Here is a 25,252-nt window from a genome sequence, read left to right as displayed (position 1 = left end):
ATAATATCTCCACTATAGAGGACACAAAATTTTGGGGCGGCATAGCACAACGCATCACGAGAAAATGAAGTTCTTTCAAGGACTGCCATACAAAGGACCGGTGTTCACTAAAACGGTCATAACTTTGTCATTCGGAGTCCGTTTCGGACCCACAAGTACTAAAAATGTTTGCGACGAGCATGGGAATCCAGAAAATACTTCCGGCTTGCGCAGGAGGCCCGGAGGACCTCAAATTCGGCCCTAAGCTGGACTTCTTTCCCCTGAAAAACAAAGAACATTAGTTGCCGCTCCTTTTCAGACAAGTTTCTGAACCCATTGGCAGTCCTTTGGAAGGAAATCCGAGAGATTATGGTGAGTATAAACATTAGTCCGCCTGGTAAGGACAAACGTTGGATTCTGGACATCCTCTATGATCCGGGGAATCCCATTTGGTTGTAAATTCAAGAAAATAAGGCGTTTGTAAGCCTTATTCTCCTTGTTTTTATCGTGTCACATGCCGTAACGTACGTGTGTTACAGCCAATAATCGGAGGGCATTTCTGGCATCGGTCAATATATATGTGGAAATAATATCTCCACTTTGGAGGACACAAAATATTGGGGCGGTGCACCACAACGCATCACGAGAAAATGAAGTTCTTTCAAGGACTGCCATACAAAGGACCGGTGTTCACTAAAACGGTCATAACTTTGTCACTCGGAGTCCGTTTCGGACCCACAAGTACTCAAAATGTTTGCGACGAGTATGGGAATCTAGAAAATACTTCCGGCTTGCACAGGAGGCCCGGAGGACCTGAAATTCGGCCCTAAGCAGGACTTCTTTCCCTTGAAAAACAAAGAACATCATTTGCCACTGCTTTTCAGACAAGTTTCTAAACCCATTGCACTCCTTTGGAAGGAAATCCAAGAGATTATGGTGAGTATACACATTAGTCCGCCTGGTAAGGACGAACATTGGATTCTGCACGTGCTCTCTGATCCGGGAATCCATTTGGTTGTAAATTCAAGAAAATAAGGCGTCTGTAAGCCTTATTCTCCTTGTTTTTGTCGTCTCAGATGTCGTAACGTACGTGTGTTACAGCCAATAATCGGAGGGCATTTCTCGCATCGGCCAATATATATGTGGAAATAATATCTCCACTATGGAGGACACAAAATTTTGGGGCGACGCACCACAATGTATCACAAGAAAATGAAGTTCTTTCAAGGACTTCCATATAAAGGACCAGTGTTCACTAAAATGGTCATAACTTTGTCATTTGGAGTCCGTTTCGGACCCACAAGTACTTAAAATGCTCGCGACAAGCATGGGAATCTAGAAAATACTTCCGGCATGTGTAGGAGGCCAGGAGGATCCTCAAATTCTGCCCCTAAGCAGGACTTTTTGCCCTTGGAAGTGAAAGAACATCATTTACCGCTGCTTTTCAGACAAGTTTCTGAACCCATTGGCACTCCTTTGGAAGGAAATCCTACGGATTATGGGGATTATAAACATTATTCCGCCTGGTAAGGACAAACGTAGGATTTTTCACATGCTCTATGATCCGGGGAATCCCATTTGGTTGTAAATTCAAGAGAATAAGGCGACTGTAAGCCTTATTCTCCTTGTTTTTGCCGTGGCATGACATAACGAACGTGTGTTACAACCAATAATAGGAAGGCATTCCTGGCATCGGTCAATATATATGTAGAAACAATATCTCCACTATGGAGGACACAAAATTTTGGGGCGGCGCGCCAGAACGCATCACCGACAAATGAAGTTCTTTCAAGGACTGCCATATAAAGGACTGGTGTTAAGTAAAACGGTCATAACTTTGTCATTCCGAGTCCGTTTCGGACCCACAAGTACTCATAATGCTCACGACGAGCGTGGGAATCTAGAAAATACTCTCGGCATGTGTAGGAGGCCTGGAGGACCCTCAAATTCGTCCCAAAGCAGGACTTTTTGCCCCTGAAAGTCAAAGTATATGATAGTGGCGAGGGTGTCCGATCTTTCGATGAGATGATAACTATCGATTTGGTGGAGTCGACTTTGACGATCCGACTACAAACGTGCACGACGTTGCGCCTTAGCAATCGCTAAATCAATCTCCTGAGGTTACTGACGATGCCGGAAGCACGATCAGCCTGACCACGAAGGTCTATTCCTGCAAGCAATTGAAGAACGAGCAAGAATATGGTAAAGCAATCTGAATATTGCGAATATATATAAAGTATTGATAATGGTGGGGATCCGTAAGCGGTCTTGGTCTGGTCGTTGGACACAAACGAAGTGCACGAAGTTGCAATGGCTAACTTTTAACTAAACAAATCCCAAGGAAAAAGCTACTAGATGGATCTACTTATATAGGAGCAAGGGGTGGCGGCCAAGGAGGTGGGAGGACGTCCCAAGGCAGCCTAAAACCAACCCTAGGTCGTACAAGGCTCATGGGCCCAAGTGGAGGTGATGCAACACCTTTGGACTTGTTGTTTGACTCGGATTCTGCTGCAGCATCAGATTGTTTCGTCCATATCTCAACGCTTCGGACGAATTTAAAGGTGAACCCAATTGGGTTGGAAAGAGGACAAAATCTACTTGCCAACAACAAAAAGAATCACCCAATTCGGAGTCCGTATGAAAAAGTTGTTGGCGTTTTGAGTCAGGTATGTCTGTGCAGTCCCAATCTGAATCTAGAACGTGAGAGACTTGGACTCTATCTTCTCTTGGCCCAAAAGTGACGTGAGAGGACTTTTTGAACAGAACCTAAACTTCTCCTTTTGCCTTATCTTCATATGTGGATTGTACAAATGTCCCATACACCTGCAATTAGACAAAACACAAAAGTGTGTGAAGTATTTTTGTTCTGTATAACATAAATAGATTATTGAATAGTTTGCACTAGAAATCACCTGACAAATATGCATGTATGCAATATTTTTGGTCGTATCCAAGGTAGTTATGTCCTCATCATCCTCCCCTTCTTGAAAACAAAGCCGTCCTCGGCGTTGCTTAATCTGAAATCTGCTAACACAAGAGACAAGGTGTACACGTTGTATATGTATATGTCATCCGTTTTTACTGATCTCATTTGGTGCACATGTGACACAGTTATACAAAAGCACCCTTCAAAAGTCATGAATTGTAAAGCCAATATATTATCACAAGAAGTCAAAGGCATGAAAATATTGCAACTCAGTTTGCACATATAAGTGAAGCTCTTATTCATATCAAAAGATTGACAATGCTTATCATTAAACCATCCCAACATTGATGAACCATCACCAAGATTACAGGTCATATCAAAATGATTAAACATTGGCACAATTATTTTCAAACATATTTGATCCAAATCTGATTTATTCCCTGATTCACTTGATTCTTTTGCATCGATAGTTAATTCAATGGGTTCACTCAAAATTGTTTGATCACATGGCAAAGTCAAATCATCAACATAGTCCTCTAAAGTAGCTGGTGTGATCAAAGTAGTGGGTAGCTCACCGCATGGTGCATTTAAATTGACAAGACATTCATCATACTCATGTGGAGGTGGAAGATTAGTACCTTTGTCATTACCTCTTATGATCAACTCAGATGATGTAGGCACTCTCGGTGATGATGTGTCACATGGTGGAGGTGATGTAGTCCTCACAACAACGGATGTGGTTGTCATAGTATGCCTAGTAGTGGAAGGGACAACCGTATCAACTCTTGGAATGTGCATCTCGTGCTTGTTCTCCTTGTGGGCAACACGTCGTTTTATTTCCTGTTCAGCTTTGCAAGCAAGATGAAACAAATGGTCCATAGGATAACACTCTTCATGAATTAGTATCTCCTGAATGTCACGATTTAATCCTCCCCAAAATCTATCCATAAAATCTTCTTCACTTTCTGCTAAAGAGGAATGCAGCAAGGTAGTTCGTAAAGTATCATAATATTTCGTTACGGTGTCACTACCTTGTTTTAAATGTTGCAACTTTGTAATCATGTCACGAGTATAATAAGCGGGAACGAATGTATGTCGCATGGCAAGTTTCAAATCATCCCAAGTAGTAGGTATATCATTAGGGTGCAACCGACAATATTCACTCCACCAAACTACAGCATAACCAGTGAAAGAACCAACCGCAACCTTAACTTTTTTACGTACATCAAAATTATTGGAAGCAAATATATTATTTATGTCAAACTCCCATTCAATATATAAAGCAGGTCTAAAACGGCCATTAAATGGTGGTATAGAAACATTAACCTGATCATGTGCATTTGGATGTTTGTGCACCTCTCGTGACGGTTGTGGTATTTGCATAGGTGATGGCACGTCTCCCACGATCGACAAACCCCATGAATTGACTCTAGATCCTGTCATGATTAGTAGAAACAAGAAACAAAATTCAAGAATAATGTTCCTATGAACTACTAGGATGTGGTGGTAAAGCGCTCACAGTAAAGCAAATATCAATATCTTACAAGTTCTTACTAAGCAGCAGGTGGTGACAGGCAACCAGCGGTGTCAAATAACTCTGAAGATTGTGTAAAGCGATTGCCAGGGGAACGTACGTATACACGGTGCAGAAATATGTGGAGCTAGGTTGGCTATATATGGTAGCAAAATATTAGCAATAATCAATTCAGAGATGCAATGTTGAATAAACGCTCAACGACGGTACTGTGCTGGTCCTAGGCTAGACCAGACTAGAGACGCGAGCCTAGAACACTAATGAGGTCACGGCGTATCACAACTAGCATCAATGAAGGATACTGAGTAGCTCTGGACAGCAAGATATAAGTGAAGATCACAACGGCAGTAAAGATAATGATGAAAAACAACTGCCAAGCAGGATATACAATAACTCTCTCTCCAACTTTCCTCTTGAAAAGTTTGAGCCAATTTTCTGATATTTTTTTAAAAGAATGCTACTAACTCAAGCTTTCCAATGCAAAAAGAATCACTGAATTCCGAATTGATATGAGGAGTCAAAAAATTCTAAAACTGGCCTGAAAAACTGGAATAAGCTGTGTCCACGAACTTCGGAGGGCAAAAATACCTAATTAAAAGCCGATTTTGAGGTGTCAAATATTGAACAAGCTTCTGCAACTATTTAGATGCGGCTCGTCGCTAACTTTCATTTGAGTACTCGCAGAGCCAAAACGGACTTCGTATGAGGAAGTTATGCCTGTTTTACTGAACAGTGCACAAAACAGATTCCAATCCGAATTCAACTACGAGATTGAGTCTAGATAGATTCGAATTTTGTTTTTTTTTTCTTCTCTCTTTTTTTCCTCACACTTTTTTCTTCTTGTTCTTTTTTTTTCTCTCACATTTTTTTACTTTTTTCTCTATATTTTTCTCTCTCTCTCCCTCTTTCCAAAACAAACTAGATAAGATGCAGATTGGATCAAGCGAAGATGTGAACGACCTCAACTATGATTTTGACAATGAACAATGGGTAGAACGTGGTGGAAATTGATGGATGGGGTGGTGGACAGCGGAAAGGATAATGATGCAGCGGCGATGTGACTAATGTGAACAGAACTGGAAACTCTAAACGAACTAGACACTAAGACCAGCAACTTGACACGACGATGCAACCGATAATTCAATAATGCAAACAATGAAAAGAAAATTGCAAAGGCTCAGACTGGCTTGGACAAAAGGATAAATAGATCTAACTATTTTGTGGCTTTTTCTTGGACAATAGGTAAGAAAATAAGTCTAATCTAGGGGAAACTGGAAATTCTCACCGAGCAACCTGAAAACTGATACCACTTGATAGAGGCGAGGGTGTCCGATCTTTCGATGAGATGATAACTATCGATTTGGTGGAGTCGACTTTGACGATCCGACTACAAACGTGCACGACGTTGCGCCTTAGCAATCGCTAAACCAATCTCCTGAGGTTACTGACGATGCCGGAAGCACGATCAGCCTGACCATGAAGGTCAATTCCTGCAAGCAATTGAAGAACGAGCAAGAATATGATAAAGCAATCTGAATATTGCGAATATATATGAAGTATTGATAATGGTGGGGATCCGTAAGCGGCCTTGGTCTGGTTGTTGGACACAAACAAAGTGCACGGAGTTGCAATGGCTATCTTTTAACTAAACAAATCCCAAGGAAAAAGCTACTAGATGGATCTACTTATATAGGAGCAAGGGGTGGCGGCCAAGGAGGTGGGAGGACGTCCCAAGGCAGCCTAAAACCAACCCAAGGTCATACAAGGCTCATGGGCCCAAGTGGAGGTGATGCAACACCTTTGGACTTGTTGTTTGACTCGGATTCTGCTGCAGCGTCAGATTGTTTCATCCATATCTCAACGCTCCGGACGAATTTAAAGGTGAATCCAATTGGGTTGGAAAGAGGACGAAATCTACTTGCCAACAAAAAAAGAATCACCCAATTCGGAGTCCGTATGAAAAAGTTGTTGGCGTTTTGAATCAGGTATGTCTGTGCAGTCCCAATCTGAATCTAGAACGTGAGAGACTTGGAATCTATCTTCTCTTGGCCCAAAAGTGACGTGAGAGGACTTTTTGAACAGAACCTAAACTTCTCCTTTTGCCTTATCTTCATATGTGGATTGTACAAATGTCCCATACACCTGCAATTAGACAAAACACAAAAGTGTGTGAAGTATTTTTGTTCTAGATAACATAAATAGATTATTGAATAGTTTGCACTAGAAATCACCTCACAAATATGCATGTATGCAATATTTTTGGTCGTATCCAAGGTAGTTATGTCCTCATCAGTATATCATTTGCCACAGCTTTCCAGACAAGTTTCTTAACACATTGGCATTCCTTTGGAAGGAAATCCGAGAGATTATGGTGAGTTCAACAATAGTCCACCTGGTAAGGACAAACGTTGCATTCTGCACATGCTCTATGATCCGGGAAATCTCATTTGGTTGTAAATTCAAGAAAATAAGGCGACTGTAAGCCTTATTCTCCTTGTTTTTGTCGTGTGGCATGCTGGAACGTACGTGTATTACAACCAATAATAGGAGGGCATTCCTTGCATCCGTCAATATATATGTGGAAATAATATCTCCACTATGGAGGACACAAAATTTTGGAGCGGCGTGCCAGAACGCATCACCGACAAATGAAGTTCTTTCAAGGACTACCATATAAACGACCGGTATTCACTAAAACGGTCATAACTTTGTCATTCCGAGTCCGTTTTGGACCCACAAGTACTCAAAATGCTCGCGACGAGCATGGGAATCTGGAAATTACTTCCGGCTTGTGTCGGAGGCCCAGAGGACCCTCAAATTCGTCCCCTAAGCAGGACTTTTTGCCCCTGAAAGTCAAATTATATCATTTGCCGCTGCTTTTAAGACAAGTTTCTGAACACATTGGCACTCCTTTGGAAGGAAATCCGAGAGATTATGGTGAGTATAAACATTAGTCCACTTGGTAAGGACAAATGTGGCATTCTGCACATGCTCTATGATCCAGGGAATCTCAGTTGATTGTAAATTAAAGAAAATAAGGAGACTGTAAGCCTTATTCTCCTTGTTTTTGTCGTGTGGCAAGCCGTAACATACGTGTGTTACGCCCAATAATAGGAGGGCATTCCTGGCAACGGTTAATATATATGTAGAAACAATATCTCCACTATGGAGGACACAAAATTTTGGGGCGGCGCGCAAGAACGCATCACCGACAAATGAAATTCTTTCAAGGACTGCCATATAAAGGACCGGTGTTCACTAAAACGGTCATAACTTTGTCATTTTGAGTCCGTTTCGGACTCACAAGTACTCATAAGGCTCGCGACGAGCGTGGGAATCTTGAAAATACTCTCGGCTTGTGTAGGAGGCCTGGAGGACCCTCAAATTCGTCCCAAAGCATGACTTTTTGCCCCTGAAAGTCAAAGTATATCATTTGCCGCTGCTTTCCAGACAAGTGTCTTAACACATTGGCACTCCTTTGGAAGGAAATCCGAGAGATTATGGTGAGTTCAACATTAGTCCATCTGGTAAGGACAAACGTTGCATTCTGCACATGCTCTATGATCCGGGAAATCTCATTTGGTTATAAATTGAAGAAAATAAGGCGACTGTAAGCCTTATTCTCCTTGTTTTTGTCGTGTGGCATGCCGTAACATACGTGTGTTACAACCAATAATAGGAGGGCATTCCTGGCATCGGTCAATATATATGTGGAAACAATATCTCCACTATGGAGGAGACAAAATTTTGGGGCGGCGCGCCAGAACGCATCACCGACAAATGAAGTTCTTTCAAGGACTGCCATATAAACGACCGGTGTTCACTAAAATGGTCATAACTTTGTCATTCCGAGTCTGTTTTGGACCCACAAGTACTCAAAATTCTCGCGACGAGCATGGGAATCTGGAAATTACTTCTGGCTTGTGTAGGAGGCCCGGAGGACCCTCAAATTCGGCCCCGAAGCAGGACTTTTTGCCCCTGAAAGTCAAAGTATATGATTTGCCGCTGCTTTTCAGACAGGTTTCTGAACACATTGGCAGTCCTTTGGAAAGAAATCCGAGAGATTATGGTGAGTGTAAACATTAGTCCACCTGGTAAGGACCAAGGTGGCATTCTGCACTTGCTTTATGATCCGGGGAATCTCAGTTGGTTGTAAATTAAAGAAAATAAGGCGACTGTAAGCCTTATTCTCCTTGTTTTTGTCGTGTGGCATGCCGTAACATACGTGTGTTATAGCCAATAATAGGAGGGCATTCCTGGCATCGGTCAATATATATGTGGAAACAATGTCTCCACTATGGAGGACACAAAATTTTGGGTCGGCCCGCAAGAACGCGTCACGAGAAATGAAGTTCTTTTAAGGACTGCCATATCAAGGACCGGTGTTCACTAAAACGGTCATAACTTTGTCATTCCGAGTCTGTTTCAGACCCACAAGTACTCATAAGGCTCGCGATGAGCGTGGAATCTAGAAAATACTTTCGGCTTGTGTAGGAGGCCTGGAGGACCCTCAAATTCGTCCCTAAGCAGGACTTTTTGCCCCTGAAAGTCAAAGTATGTCATTTGCCGCTGCTTTCCAGACAAGTTTCTAAACACATTGGCACTCCTTTGGAAGGAAATCCGAGAGATTATGGTGAGTATCAACATTTGTCTACCTGGTAAGGACAAACGTTGCATTCTGCACATGCTCTATGATCCGGGAAATCTCATTTGGTTGTAAATTCAAGAAAATAAGGCGACTGTAAGCCTTATTCTCCTTGTTTTTGTCGTGTGGCATGCCGTAACATATGTGTGTTACAACCAATAATAGGAGGGCATTCCTGGCATCGGTCAATATATATGTGGAAACAATATCTCCACTATGGAGGAGACAAAATTTTGGGGCGGCGCGCGAGAACGCATCACCGACAAATGAAGTTCTTTCAAGGACTGCCATATAAACGACCGGTGTTCACTAAAACGGTCATAACTTTGTCATTCCGACTCTGTTTTGGACCCACAAGTACTCAAAATGCTCGCGACGAGCATGGGAATCTGGAAATAACTTCCAGCTTGTGTAGGAGGCCCGGAGGACCCTCAAATTCGGCCCCTAAGCAGGACTTTTTGACCCTGAAAGTGAAAGTATATCATTTGCCGCTGCTTTTCAGACAAGTTTCTGAACACATTGGCACTCCTTTGGAAGGAAATCCGAGAGATTATGGTGAGTATAAACATTAGTCCACCTGGTAAGGACAAAGGTGGCATTCTGCACATGCTCTATGATCCGGGGAATCTCAGTTGGTTGTAAATTAAAGAAAATAAGGCGACTGTAGGCCTTATTCTCCTTGTTTTTGTCGTGTGGCATGCCGTAACATACGTGTGTTACAGCCAATAATAGGAGGACATTCCTGGCATCGGCAATATATATGTGGAAACAATATCTCCACTATGGAGGACACAAAATTTTGGGTCGGCCCGCACGAACGCGTCACGAGAAATGAAGTTCTTTCAAGGACTGCCATATCAAGGCCCGGTGTTCACTAAAACGGTCATAACTTTGTCATTCCGAGTCCGTTTCGGACCCACAAGTACTCATAAGGCTCGCGACGAGCGCGGAATCTAGTAAATACTTTCGGCTTGTGTAGGAGGCCTGGAGGACCCTCAAATTCGTCCCAAAGCAGGACTTTTTGCCCCTGAAAGTCAAAGTATATCATTTGCCGCAGCTTTCCAGACAAGTTTCTAAACACATTGGCACTCCTTTGGAAGGAAATCCGAGACATTATGGTGAGTATCAACATTAGTCCACCTGGTAAGGACAAACATTGCATTCTGCACATGCTCTATGATCCGGGAAATCTCATTTGGTTGTAAATTCAAGAAAATAAGGCGACTGTAAGCCTTATTCTTCTTGTTTTTGTCGTGTGGCATGCGGTAACGTACGTGTGTTACAACCAATAATAGGAGGGCATTCCTGGCATCGGTCAATATATATGTGGAAACAATATCTCCACTATGGAGGACACAAAATTTTGGGGCGACGCGTTAGAACGCATCACCGACAAATGAAGTTCTTTCAAGGACTGCCATATAAACAACCGGTGTTTACTAAAACGGTCATAACTTTGTCATTCTAAGTCCGTTTTGGTCCCACAAGTACTCAAAATTCTCGCGACGAGCATGGGAATCTGGAAATTACTTCCGGCTTTTGTAGGAGGCCCGGAGGACCCTCAAATTCGGCCCCTAAGCAGGACTTTTTGCCCCTGAAAGTCAAATTATATCATTTCCGCTGCTTTTCAAACAAGTTTCTGAACACATTGGCACTCCTTTGGAAGGAAATCCGAGAGATTATGGTGAGTATAAAAATTAGTCCACTTGGTAAGGACAAAGGTGGCATTCTGCACATGCTCTATGATCCGGGGAATCTCAGTTGATTGTAAATTAAAGAAAATAAGGCGACTGTAGGCCTTATTCTCCTTGTTTTTGTCGTGTGGCATGCCGTAACATACGTGTGTTACACCCAATAATAGGAGGGCATTGCTGGCATCGGTCAATATATATGTAGAAACAATATCTCCACTATGGAGGACACAAAATTTTGGGGCGACGCGCAAGAACGCATCACCGACAAATGAAATTCTTTCAAGGACTGCCACATAAAGGACTGGTGTTCAGTAAAACGGTCATAACTTTGTCATTTCGACTCCGTTTCGGACCCACAAGTAGTTATAAGGCTCGCGACGAGCGTGGGAATCTAGAAAATACTCTCGGCTTGTGTACGAGGCCTGGAGGACACAAAATTTTGGGTCGGCCCGCACGAACGCGTCACGAGAAATGAAGTTCTTTCAAGGACTGCCATATCAAGGACCGGTGTTCACTAAAACGGTCATAACTTTGTCATTCCGAGTCTGTTTCGGACCCACAAGTACTCATAAGGCTCGCGACGAGCGTGGAATCTAGAAAATACTTTCGGCTTGTGTAGGAGGCCTGGAGGACCCTCAAATTCGTCCCAAAGCAGGACGTTTTGCCCCTGAAAGTCAAAGTATATCATTTGCCGCTGCTTTCCAGACAAGTTTCTAAACACATTGGCACTCCTTTGGAAGGAAATCCGAGAGATTATGGTGAGTATCAACATTAGTCCACCTGGTAAGGACAAACGTTGCATTCTGCACATGCTCTATGATCCGGGAAATCTCATTTGGTTGTAAATTCAAGAAAATAAGGCGACTGTAAGCCTTATTCTCCTTGTTTTTGTCGTGTGGCATGCCGTAACATACGTGTGTTACAACCAGTAATAGGAGGGCATTCCTGGCATCGGTCAATATATATGTGGAAACAATATCTCCACTATGGAGGAGACAAAATTTTGGGGCGGCGCGCCAGAACGCATCACCGACAAATGAAGTTCTTTCAAGGACTGCCATATAAACGACCGGTGTTCACTAAAACGGTCATAACTTTGTCATTCTGAGTCTGTTTTGGACCCACAAGTACTCAAAATGCTCGCGACGAGCATGGGAATCTGGAAATTACTTCCAGCTTGTGTAGGAGTCCCGGAGGACCCTCAAATTCGGCCCCTAAGCAGAACTTTTTGCCCCTGAAAGTCAAAGTATATCATTTGCCGCTGCTTTTCAGACAAGTTTCTGAACACATTGGCACTCCTTTGGAAGGAAATCCGAGAGATTATGGTGAGTATAAACATTAGTCCACCTGGTAAGGACAAAGGTGGCATTCTGCACATGCTCTATGATACGGGGAATCTCAGTTGGTTGTAAATTAAAGAAAATAAGGCGACTGTAAGCCTTATTCTCCTTGTTTTTGTCGTGTGGCATGTCGTAACATACGTGTGTTACAGCCAATAATAGGAGGGGATTCCTGGCATCGGCAATATATATGTGGAAACAATATCTCCACTATGGAGAACACAAAATTTTGGGTCGGCCCGCACGAACGCGTCACGAGAAATGAAGTTCTTTCAAGGATTGCCATATCAAGGACCGGTGTTCACTAAAACGGTCATAACTTTTTCATTCCGAGTCCGTTTCGGACCCACAAGTACTCATAAGGCTCGCGACGAGCGTGGAATCTAGTAAATACTTTCGGCTTGTGTAGGAGGCCTGGAGGACCCTAAAATTCGTCCCAAAGCAGGACTTTTTGCTCCTGAAAGTCAAAGTATATCATTTGCCGCAGCTTTCCAGACAAGTTTCTAAACACATTGGCACTCCTTTGGAAGGAAATCCGAGTATTTATGGTGAGTATCAACATTAGTCCACCTGGTAAGGACAAACGTTGCATTCTGCACATGCTCTATGATCCGGGAAATCTTATTTGGTTGTAAATTCAAGAAAATAAGGCGACTGTAAGCCTTATTCTCCTTGTTTTTGTCGTGTGGCATGCCGTAACGTACGTGTGTTACAACCTATAATAGGAGGGCATTCCTGGCATCGGTCAATATATATGTGGAAACAATATCTCCACTATGGAGGACACAAAAGTTTGGGGCGAAGCGCCAGAACGCATCACCGACAAATGAAGTTCTTTCAAGGACTGCCATATAAACGACCGGTGTTCACTAAAACGGTCATAACTTTGTCATTCTGAGTCTGTTTTGGTCCCACAAGTACTCAAAATGCTCGCGACGAGCATGGGAATCTGGAAATTACGTCCGGCTTGTGTAGGAGGCCCGGAGGACCCTCAAATTCGGCCCCTAAGCAGGACTTTTTGCCCCGGAAAGTCAAATTATATCATTTGCCGCTGCTTTTCAAACAAGTTTCTGAACACATTGGCACTCCTTTGGAAGGAAATCCGAGAGATTATGGTGAGTATAAACATTAGTCCACTTGGTAAGGACAACGGTGGCATTCTGCACATGCTCTATGATCCGGGGAATCTCAGTTGATCGTAAATTAAAGAAAATAAGGCGACTGTAAGCCTTATTCTCCTTGTTTTTGTCGTGTGGCATGCCGTAACATACATGTGTTACACCCAATAATAGGAGGGCATTCCTGGCATCGGTCAATATATATGTAGAAACAATATCTCCACTATGGAGGACACAAAATTTTGGGGCGGCGTGCAAGAACGCATCACCGACAAATGAAATTCTTTCAAGGACTGCCATATAAAGGACTGGTGTTCAGTAAAACGGTCATAACTTTGTCATTTCGAGTCCGTTTCGGACCCTCAAGTACTCATAAGGCTCGCGACGAGCGTGGGAATCTAGAAAATACTCTCGGCTTGTGTACGAGGCCTGGAGGACACAAAATTTTGGGTTGGCCCGCACGAACGCGTCACGAGAAATGAAGTTCTTTCAAGGACTGCCATATCAAGGACCGGTGTTCACTAAAACGGTCATAACTTTGTCATTCCGAGTCTGTTTCGGACCTACAAGTACTCATAAGGCTCGCGACGAGCGTGGAATCTAGAAAATACTTTCGGCTTGTGTAGGAGGCCTGGAGGACCCTCAAATTCATCCCAAAGCAGGACTTTTTGCCCCTGAAAGTCAAAGTATATCATTTGCTGCTGCTTTCCAGACAAGTTTGTAAACACATTGGCACTCCTTTGGAAGGAAATCCGAGAGATTATGGTGAGTATCAACATTAGTCCACCTGGTAAGGACAAACGTTGCATTCTGCACATGCTGTATGATCCGGGAAATCTCATTTGGTTGTAAATTCAAGAAAATAAGGCGACTGTAAGCCTTATTCTCCTTGTTTTTGTCGTGTGGCATGCCGTAACATACGTGTGTTACAACCAGTAATAGGAAGGCATTCCTGGCATCGGTCAATATATATGTGGAAACAATATCGCCACTATGGAGGAGACAAAATTTTGGGGCAGCGCGCCAGAACGCATCACCGACAAATGAAGTTCTTTCAAGGACTGCCATATAAACAACCGGTGTTCACTAAAACGGTCATAACTTTGTCATTCCGAGTCTGTTTTGGACCCACAAGTACTCAAAATGCTCGCGGCGAGCATGGGAATCTGGAAATTACTTCCAGCTTGTGTAGGAGGCCCGGAGGACCCTCAAATTCGGCCCCTAAGCAGGACTTTTTGCCCCTGAAAGACAAAGTATATCATTTGCCGCTGCTTTTCAGACAAGTTTCTGAACACATTGGCACTCCTTTGGAAGGAAATCCGAGAGATTATTGTGAGTATAAACATTAGTCCACCTGGTAAGGACAAAGGTGGCATTCCGCACATGCTCTATGATCCGGGGAATCTCAGTTGGTTGTAAATTAAAGAAAATAAGGCGACTGTAAGCCTTATTCTCCTTGTTTTTGTCGTGTGGCATGCCGTAACATACGTGTGTTACAGCCAATAATAGGAGGGCATTCCTGGCATCGGTCAATATATATGTGGAAACAATATCTCCACTATGGAGGACACAAAATTTTGGGTCGGCCCGCAAGAACGCGTCACGAGAAATGAAGTTCTTTCAAGGACTGCCATATACAAGACCGATCTTCACTAAAACGGTCATAACTTTGTCATTCAAAGTCTGTTTTGGAGCCACAAGGATTCAAAATGCTCGCGACGAGCATGGGAATCTAGGAAATACTTCTGACATGCGCAAGAGGCTCGGAGGACCCTCAAATTCGGGTCCTAAGCAGGACCTTTTGCCCCTGAAAGTCAAAGTATATCATTTGCCGCTGCTTTCCAGACAAGTTTCTAAACACATTGGCACTCCTTTGGAAGGAAATCCGAGAGATTATGGTGAGTATCAACATTAGTCCACCTGGTAAGGACAAACGTTGCATTCTGCACATGCTCTATGATCCGGGAAATCTCATTTGGTTGTAATTTCAAGAAAATAAGGCGACTGTAAACCTTATTCTCCTTGTTTTTGTCGTGTGGCATGCCGTAACGTACGTGTGTTACAACCAATAATAGGAGGGCATCCCTGGCATCGGTCAATATATATGTGGAAACAATATCTCCACTATGGAGGACACAAAATTTTGGGGCGACGCGCCAGAACGCATCACCGACAAATGAAGTTCTTTCAAGGACTGCCATATAAAAGACCGGTGTTCACTAAAACGGTCATAACTTTGTCATTCTGAGTCCGTTTTGGTCCCACAAGTACTCAAAATGCTCGCGACGAGCATGGGAATCTGGAAATTACTTCCGGCTTGTGTAGGAGGCCCGGAGGACCCTCAAATTCGGCCCCTAAGCAGGACTTTTACCCCAGAAAGTCAAATTATATCATTTGCCGCTGCTTTTCAAACAAGTTTCTGAACACATTGGCACTCCTTTGGAAGGAAATCCGAGAGATTATGGTGAGTATAAACATTAGTCCACTTGGTAAGGACAAAGGTGGCATTCTGCACATGATCTATGATCCGGGGAATCTCAGTTGATTGTAAATTAAAGAAAATAAGGCGACTGTCAGCCTTATTCTCCTTGTTTTTGTCGTGTGGCATGCCGTAACATACGTGTGTTACACCCAATAATAGGAGGGCATTCCTAGCATCGATCAATATATATGTAGAAACAATATCTCCACTATGGAGGACACAAAATTTTGGGGCGGCGCGCAAGAACGCATCACCGACAAATGAAATTCTTTCAAGGACTGCCATATAAAGGACTGGTGTTCAGTAAAACGGTCATAACTTTGTCATTTCGAGTCCGTTTCGGACCCACAAGTACTCATAAGGCTCGCGACGAGCATGGGAATTTAGAAAATACTCTCGGCTTGTGTACGAGGCCTGGAGGACACAAAATTTTGGGTCGGCCCGCACGAACGCGTCACGAGAAATGAAGTTCCTTCAAGGACTGCCATATCAAGGACCGGTGTTCACTAAAACGGTCATAACTTTGTCATTCCGAGTCTGTTTTGGACCCACAAGTACTCATAAGGCTCGCGACGAGCGTGGAATCTAGAAAATACTTTCGGCTTGTGTAGGAGGCCTGGAGGACCCTCAAATTCGTCCCAAAGCAGGACTTTTTGCCCCTGAAAGTCAAAGTATATCATTTGCCGCTGCTTTCCAGACAAGTTTCTAAACACATTGGCACTCCTTTGGAAGGAAATCCGAGAGATTATGGTGAGTATCAACATTAGTCCACCTGGTAAGGACAAACGTTGCATTCTGCACATGCTCTATGATCCGGGAAATCTCATTTGGTTGTAAATTCAAGAAAATAAGGCGACTGTAAGCCTTATTCTCCTTGTTTTTGTCGTGTGGCATGCCGTAACATACGTGTGTTACAACCAATAATAGGAGGGCATTCCTGGCATCGGTCAATATATATGTGGAAACAATATCTCCACTATGGAGGAGACAAAATTTTGGGGCGGTGCGCCAGAACGCATCACCGACAAATGAAGTTCTTTCAAGGACTGCCATGTAAACGACCGGTGTTCACTAAAACGGTCATAACTTTGTCATTCCGAGTCTGTTTTGGACCCACAAGTACTCAAAATGCTTGCGACGAGAATGGGAATCTGGAAATTACTTCCAGCTTGTGTAGGAGGCCCGGAGGACCCTCAAATTCGGCCCCTAAGCAGGACTTTTTGCCCCTGAAAGTCAAAGTATATCATTTGCCGCTGCTTTTCAGACAAGTTTCTGAACACATTGGCACTCCTTTGGAAGGAAATCCGAGAGATTATGGTGAGTATAAACATTAGTCCACCTGGTAAGGACAAAGGTGGCATTCTGCACATGCTCTATGATCCGGGGAATCTCAGTTGGTTGTAAATTAAAGAAAATAAGGCGACTGTAAGCCTTATTCTCCTTGTTTTTCTCGTGTGGCATGCCGTAACATACGTGTGTTACAGCCAATAATAGGAGGGCATTCCTGGCATCGGCAATATATATGTGGAAACAATATCTCCACTAAGGAGGACACCAAATTTTGGGTTGGCCCGCACGAACGCGTCACGAGAAATGAAGTTCTTTCAAGGACTGCCATATCAAGGACCGGTGTTCACTAAAACGGTCATAATTTTGTCATTCTGAGTCCGTTTCGGACCCACAAGTACTCATAAGGCTCGCGACGAGCGTGGAATCTAGTAAATACTTTCGGCTTGTGTAGGAGGCCTGGAGGACCCTCAAATTCGTCCGAAAGCAGGACTTTTTGCCCCTGAAAGTCAAAGTATATCATTTGCCGCTGCTTTCCAGACAAGTTTCTAAACACATTGGCACTCCTTTGGAAGGAAATCCGAGACATTATTGTGAGCATCAACATTAGTCCACCTGGTAAGGACAAACAATGCATTCTGCACATGCTCTATGATCTTGGAAATCTCATTTGGTTGTAAATTCAAGTAAATAAGGCGACTATAAGCCTTATTCTCCTTGTTTTTTTCGTGTGGCATGCCGTAACGTACGTGTGTTATAACCAATAATAGGACGGCATTCCTGGCATCGGTCAATATTTATGTGGAAACAATATCTCCACTATGGAGGAGACAAAATTTTGGGGCGACGTGCCAGAACGCATCACCGACAAATGAAGTTCTATCAAGGACTGCCATATAAACGACCGGTGTTCACTAAAACGGTCATAACTTTGTCATTCTGAGTCCGTTTTGGTCCCACAAGTACTCAAAATGCTCGAGACGAGCATGGGAATCTGGAAATTACTTCCGGCTTGTGTAGGAGGCCTGGAGGACCCTCAAATTCGTCCCAAAGCAGGACTTTTTGCCCCTGAAAGTCAAAGTATATCATTTGCCGCTGCTTTTCAGTCAAGTTTCTGAACACATTGGCACTCCTTTGGAAGGAAATCCGAGAGATTATGGTGAGTATAAACATTAGTCCACTTGGTAAGGACAAAGGTGGCATTCTGCACATGATCTATGATCCGGGGAATCTCAGTTGATTGTAAATTAAAGAAAATAAGGCGACTGTAAGCCTTATTCTCCTTGTTTTTGTCGTGTGGCATGCCGTAACATACGTGTGTTACACCCAATAATAGGAGGGCATTCCTGGCATCGGTCAATATATATGTAGAAACAATATCTCCACTATGGAGGACACAAAATTTTGGGGCGGCGCGCAAGAACGCATCACCGACAAATGAAATTCTTTCAATGACTGCCATATAAACGACCGGTGTTCACTAAAATGGTCATAACTTTGTCATTCCGAGTCTGTTTTGGACCCACAAATACTCAAAATGCTCGCGACGAGCATGGGATTCTGCAAATTAATTCCGGCTTGTGTAGGAGGCCCGGAGGACCCTCAAATTCGGCCCCGAAGCAGGACTTTTTGCCCCTGAAAGTCAAAGTATATCATTTGCCGCTGCTTTTCAGTCAAGTTTCTGAACACATTGGCACTCCTTTGGAAGGAAATCCGAGAGATTATTGTGAGTATAAACATTAGTCCACCTGGTAAGGACAAAGGTGGCATTCTGCACATGCTCTATGATCTGGGGAATTCTCAGTTGGTTGTAAATTAAAGAAAATAAGGCGACTGTAAGCCTTATTCTCCTTGTTTTTGTCGTGTGGCATGCCGTAACATACGTGTGTTACAGCCAATAATAGGAGGGCATTCCTGGCATCGGTCAATATATATGTGGAAACAATATCTCCACTATGGAGGACACAAAATTTTGGGTCGGCCCGCAAGAACGCGTCACGAGAAATGAAGTTCTTTCAAGGACTGCCATATCAAGGACCGGTGTTCACTAAAACGGTCATAACTTTGTCATTCCGAGTCCGTTTCGGACCCACAAGTACTCATAAGGCTCGCGACGAGCGTGGAATCTAGAAAAAACTTTCGGCTGGTGTAGGAGGCCTGGAGGACCCTCAAATTCGTCCCAAAGCAGGACTTTTTGCCCCTGAAAGTCAAAGTATATCATTTGCCGCTGCTTTCCAGACAAGTTTCTAAACACATTGGCACTCCTTTGGAAGGAAATCCGAGAGATTATGGTGAGTGTCAACATTAGTCCACCTGGTAAGGACAAACGTTGCATTCTGCACATGCTCTATGATCCGGGAAATCTCATTTGGTTGTAAATTCATGAAAATAAGGCGACTGTAAGCCTTATTCTCCTTGTTTTTGTCGTGTGGCATGCCGTAACATACGTGTGTTACAACCAATAATAGGAGGGCATTCCTGGCATCGGTCAATATATATGTGGAAACAATATCTCCACTATGGAGGAGACAAAATTTTGGGGCGGCGCGCCAGAACGCATCACCGACAAATGAAGTTCTTTCAAGGACTGCCATATAAACGATCGGTGTTCACTAAAACGGTCATAACTTTGTCATTCCGAGTCTGTTTTGGACCCACAAGTACTCAAAATGCTCGAGACGAGCATGGGAATCTGGAAATTACTTCCGGCTTGTGTAGGAGGCCTGGAGGACCCTCAAATTCGGCCCCTAAGCAGGACTTTTACCCCAGAAAGTCAAATTATATCATTTGCCGCTGCTTTTCAGACAAGTTTCTGAACACATTGGCACTCCTTTCGAAGGAAATCCGAGAGATTATTGTGAGTATAAACATTAGTCCACCTGGTAAGGACAAAGGTGGCATTCTGCACATGCTCTACGATCCGGGGAATCTCAGTTGGTTGTAAATTAATGAAAATAAGGCGACTGTTAGCCTTATTCTCCTTGTTTTTGTCGTGTGGCATGCCGTAACATACGTGTGTTACAGCCAATAATACGAGGGCATTCCTGGCATCGGTTAATATATATGTGGAAACAATATCTCCACTATGGAGGACACAAAATTATGGGTCGGCCCGCAAGAACGCGTCGCGAGAAATGAAGTTCTTTCAAGGACTGCCATATCAAGGACCGGTGTTCACTAAAACGGTCATAACTTTGCCATTCCGAGTCCGTTTCGGACCCACAAGTACTCATAAGGCTCGCGACGAGCGTGGAATCTAGAAAATACTTTCGGCTGGTTTAGGAGGCCTGGAGTATCCTCAAATTCGTCCCAAAGCAGGACTTTTTGCCCCTGAAAGTCAAAGTATATCATTTGCCGCTGCTTTCCAGACAAGTTTCTAAACACATTGGCACTCCTTTGGAAGGAAATCCGAGAGATTATGGTGAGTATCAACATTAGTCCACCTGGTAAGGACAAACGTTGCATTCTGCACATGCTCTATGATCCGGGAAATCTCATTTGGTTGCAAATTCATGAAAATAAGGCGACTGTAAGCCTTATTCTCCTTGTTTTTGTCGTGTGGCATGCCGTAACATACGTGTCTTAAAACCAATAATAGGAGGGCATTCCTGGCATCGGTCAATATATATGTGGAAACAATATCTCCACTATGGAGGAGACAAACTTTTGGGGCGGCGCGCCAGAACGCATCACCGACAAATGAAGTTCTTTCAAGGACTGCCATATAAACGATCGGTGTTCACTAAAACGGTCATAACTTTGTCATTCCGAGTCTGTTTTGGACCCACAAGTACTCAAAATGCTCGCGACGAGCATGGGAATCTGGAAATTACTTCCGGCTTGTGTAGGAGGCCTGGAGGACCCTCAAATTCGGCCCCTAAGCAGGACTTTTTGCGCCTGAAAGTCAAAGTATATCATTTGCCGCTGCTTTTCAGACAAGTTTCTGAACACATTGGCACTCCTTTGGAAGGAAATCCGAGAGATTATTGTGAGTATAAACATTAGTCCACCTGGTAAGGACAAAGGTGGCATTCTGCACATGCTCTATGATCCGGGGAATCTCAGTTGGTTGTAAATTAATGAAAATAAGGCGACTGTACGCCTTATTCTCCTTGTTTTTGTCGTGTGGCATGCCGTAACATACGTGTGTTACAGCCAATAATAGGAGGGCATTCCTGGCATCGGTTAATATATATGTGGAAACAATATCTCCACTATGGAGGACACAAAATTATGGGTCGGCCCGCAAGGTCACGAGAAATGAAGTTCTTTCAAGGACTGCCATATCAAGGACCGGTGTTCACTAAAACGGTCATAACTTTGCCATTCCGAGTCTGTTTCGGACCCACAAGTACTCATAAGGCTCGCGACGAGCGTGGAATCTAGAAAATACTTTCGGCTGGTGTAGGAGGCCTGGAGGACCCTCAAATTCGTCCCAAAGCAGGACTTTCTGCCCCTGAAAGTCAAAGTATATCATTTGCCGCTGCTTTCCAGACAAGTTTCTAAACACATTGGCACTCCTTTGGAAGGAAATCCGAGAGATTATGGTGAGTATCAACATTAGTCCACCTGGTAAGGACAAACGTTGCATTCTGCACATGCTCTATGATCCGGGAAATCTCATTTGGTTGTAAATTCAAGAAAATAAGGCGACTGTAAGCATTATTCTCCTTGTTTTTGTCGTGTGGCATGCCGTAATGTACGTGTATTACAACCAATAATAGGAGGGCATTCCTGGCATCGGTCAATATATATGTGGAAACAATATCTCCAGTATGGAGGACACAAAATTTTGGGCAACGCGCCAGAACGCATCACCGACAAATGAAGTTCTTTCAAGGACTGCCATATAAACGACCGGTCTTCACTAAAACGGTCATAACTTTGTCATTCCGAGTCCGTTTTGGACCCACAAGTACTCAAAATGCTCGCGACGAGCATGGGAATCTGGAAATTACTTTCGGCTTGTGTAGGAGGCCCGGAGGACCCTCAAATTCGGCCCCTAAGGAGGACTTTTTGCCCCTGAAAGTCAAAGTATATCATTTGCCGCAGCTTTTCAGACAAGTTTCTGAACACATTGGCACTCCTTTGGAAGGAAATCTGAGAGATTATGGTGAGTATAAACATTAGTCCACCTGGTAAGGACAAATGTGGAATTCTGCACATGCTCTACGATCGGGGAATCTCAGTTGATTGTAAATTAAAGAAAATAAGGCGACTGTAAGCCTTATTCTCCTTGTTTTTGTCGTGTGGCATGCCGTAACATACGTGTGTTACAGCCAATATTAGGAGGGCATTCCTGGCATCGGTCAATATATATGTGGAAACAATATCTCCACTATGGAGGACACAAAATTATGGGTCGGCTCGCAAGAACACGTCACGAGAAATGAAGTTCTTTCAAGGACTGCCATATCAAGGACCGGTGTTCACTAAAACGGTCATAACTTTGTCATCCCGAGTCCGTTTCGGACCCATAAGTACTCATAAGGCTCGCGACGAGCGTGGAATCTAGAAAATACTTTCGGCTGGTGTAGGAGGCCTGGAGGACCCTCAAATTCGTCCCAAAGCAGGACTTTTTGCCCCTGAAAGTCAAAGTATATCATTTGCCGCTGCTTTCCAGACAAGTTTCTAAACACATTAGCACTCCTTTGGAAGGAAATCCTAGAGATTATGGTGAGTATCAACATTAGTCCACCTGGTAAGGACAAACGTTGCATTCTGCACATGCTCTATGATCCGGGAAATCTCATTTGGTTGTAAATTCAAGAAAATAAGGCGACTGTAAGCTTTATTCTCCTTATTTTTGTCGTGTTTCATGCCGTAATGTACGTGTGTTACAACCAATAATAGGAGGGCATTCCTGGCATCGGTCAATATATATGTGGAAACAATATCTCCAGTATGGAGGACACAAAATTTTGGGGTGGCGCGCCAGAACGTATCACCGACAAATGAAGTTCTTTCAAGGACTGCCATATAAACGACCGGTCTTCACTAAAACGGTCATAACTTTGTCATTCCGAGTCCGTTTTGGACCCACAAGTACTCAAAATGCTCGCGACGAGCATGGGAATCTGGAAATTACTTTCGGCTTGTGTAGGAGGCCCGGAGGACCCTCAAATTCGGCCCCTAAGGAGGACTTTTTGCCCCTGAAAGTCAAAGTATATCATTTGCCGCAGCTTTTCAAACAAGTTTCTGAACACATTGGCACTCCTTTGGAAGGAAATCTGAGAGATTATGGTGAGTATAAACATTAGTCCACCTGGTAAGGACAAATGTAGAATTCTGCACATGCTCTATGATCCGGGGAATCTCAGTTGGTTGTAAATTAAAGAAAATAAGGCGAATCTATGCCTTATTCTCCTTGTTTTTGTCATGTGGCATGCCGTAACATACGTGTGTTACATCCAATAATAGGAGGGCATTCCTGGCATCGGTCAATATATATGTGGAAACAATATCTCCACTATGGAGGACACAAAATTTTGGGTCGGCCCGCAAGAACGTGTCACGAGAAATGAAGTTCTTTCAAGGATTGCCATATAAAGGACTGGTGTTCACTAAAACAGTAATAACTTTGTCATTCCGAGTCCGTTTCGGACCCACAAGTACTCATAATGCTCGCGACAAGTGTGGGAATCTAGAAAATACTTTCGACTTGTGCAGGAGGCCCGGAGGACCCTCAAATTCGGCCCCAAAGCAGGACTTTTTGCCCCTGAAAGACAAAGTATATCATTTGCCGCTGCTTTTCAGACAAGTTTATAAACACATTGGCACTCCTTTGGAAGGAAATTCGAGAGATTATGGTGAGTATAAACATTAGTCCACCTTGTAAGGTCGAACGTTGCATTCTGCAAATGCTCTATGATCAGGGGAATCTCATTTGGTTGTAAATTCAAGAAAATAAGGCGACTGTAAGCCGTATTCTCCTTGTTTTTGTCGGGTGGCATGCCGTAACGTACGTGTGTTACAGCCAATAATAGGAGGGCATTCATAGGATCGGTTAATATACATGTGGAAATAATATCTCCACTATGGGGGACACAAAATTTTGGGACGGTGCGCAAGAATGTGTCATGAGAAAATGAACTTCTTTCAAGGGTGCCATATAAAGGACCCGTGTTCACTAAAACAGTCATAACTTTGTCATTCCGAGTCCATTTCGGACCCACCAGTACTCAAAATGCTTGCGACAAGCATGGGAATCTAGAAATTACGTCCGGCTTGCGCAAGAGGCCCGGAGCACCCTCAAATTCGGCCCCTAAGCAGGACATTTTGCCCCTGAAAGTCAAAGTATATCATTTGCCGCAGATTTTCAGACAAGTTTCTGAACACATTGGCACTCCTTTGGAAGGAAATCCGAGAGATTATGGTGAGTATAAACAATAGTCCACCTGGGAAGGACAAACGTTGCATTCTGCACATGCTCTATGATCGGGGGAATCTCATTTGGTTGTAAATTCAAGAAATTAAGGCGACTGTAAGCCTTATTCTCCTTGTTTTTGTCGTGTGGCATGCCGTAACATACATGTGTTATAGCCAATAATAGGAGGGCATTCCTGGCATCGGTCAATATATATGTGGAAACAATATCTCCACTATGGAGGACACAAAATTTTGGGACGGTGCACCAGAATGCATCATTAGAACATGAAATTCTTTCAAGGACTGCCATATAAAGGACCGGTGTCCACTAAAACGGTCATAGATTTGTCATTCAGAGTCTTTTTCGGACCCACAAGTACTCAAAATACTTGCGACGAGCGTGGGAATCTAGAAAATACTTCCGGCTTCCGCAAGAGGCCTGGAGGACCCTCAAATTCGGCCCTAAGCAGGACTTTTTTCCCCAGAAAAACAAAGAACATCATTTGCCGCTGCTTTTCACACAAGTTTCTGAACCCATTGGCACTCCTTTGGAAGGAAATCCGAGAGGTTATGGTGATTATAAACATTAGTCCGCTTGGTAAGGACAAACGTTGGATTCTGCACATGCCCTATGATTCAGGGAATCCCAATTAGTTGTAAATTCAAGAAAATAAGGTGATTATAAGCCTTATTCTCCTTGTTTTTGTCGTGTCGTATGTCGTGACGTACGTGTGTTACAGCCAATAATCGGAGGGCATTCCTGGCATCAGTCAATATATATGTGGAAATAATATCTCCACTATGGACAACACAAATTTTTTGGGCGGCGCACCAGAACGGGTCACGAGAAAATGAAGTTCTTTCAAGTAGAGCCATATA

Source organism: Triticum aestivum, chromosome 5D (assembly GCF_018294505.1).
Source record: "Triticum aestivum cultivar Chinese Spring chromosome 5D, IWGSC CS RefSeq v2.1, whole genome shotgun sequence".
NCBI lineage: Eukaryota > Viridiplantae > Streptophyta > Magnoliopsida > Poales > Poaceae > Triticum > Triticum aestivum.
The sequence above is the reverse complement of the archived record's forward strand: the minus strand, read 5'-3'. Positions refer to the sequence as shown.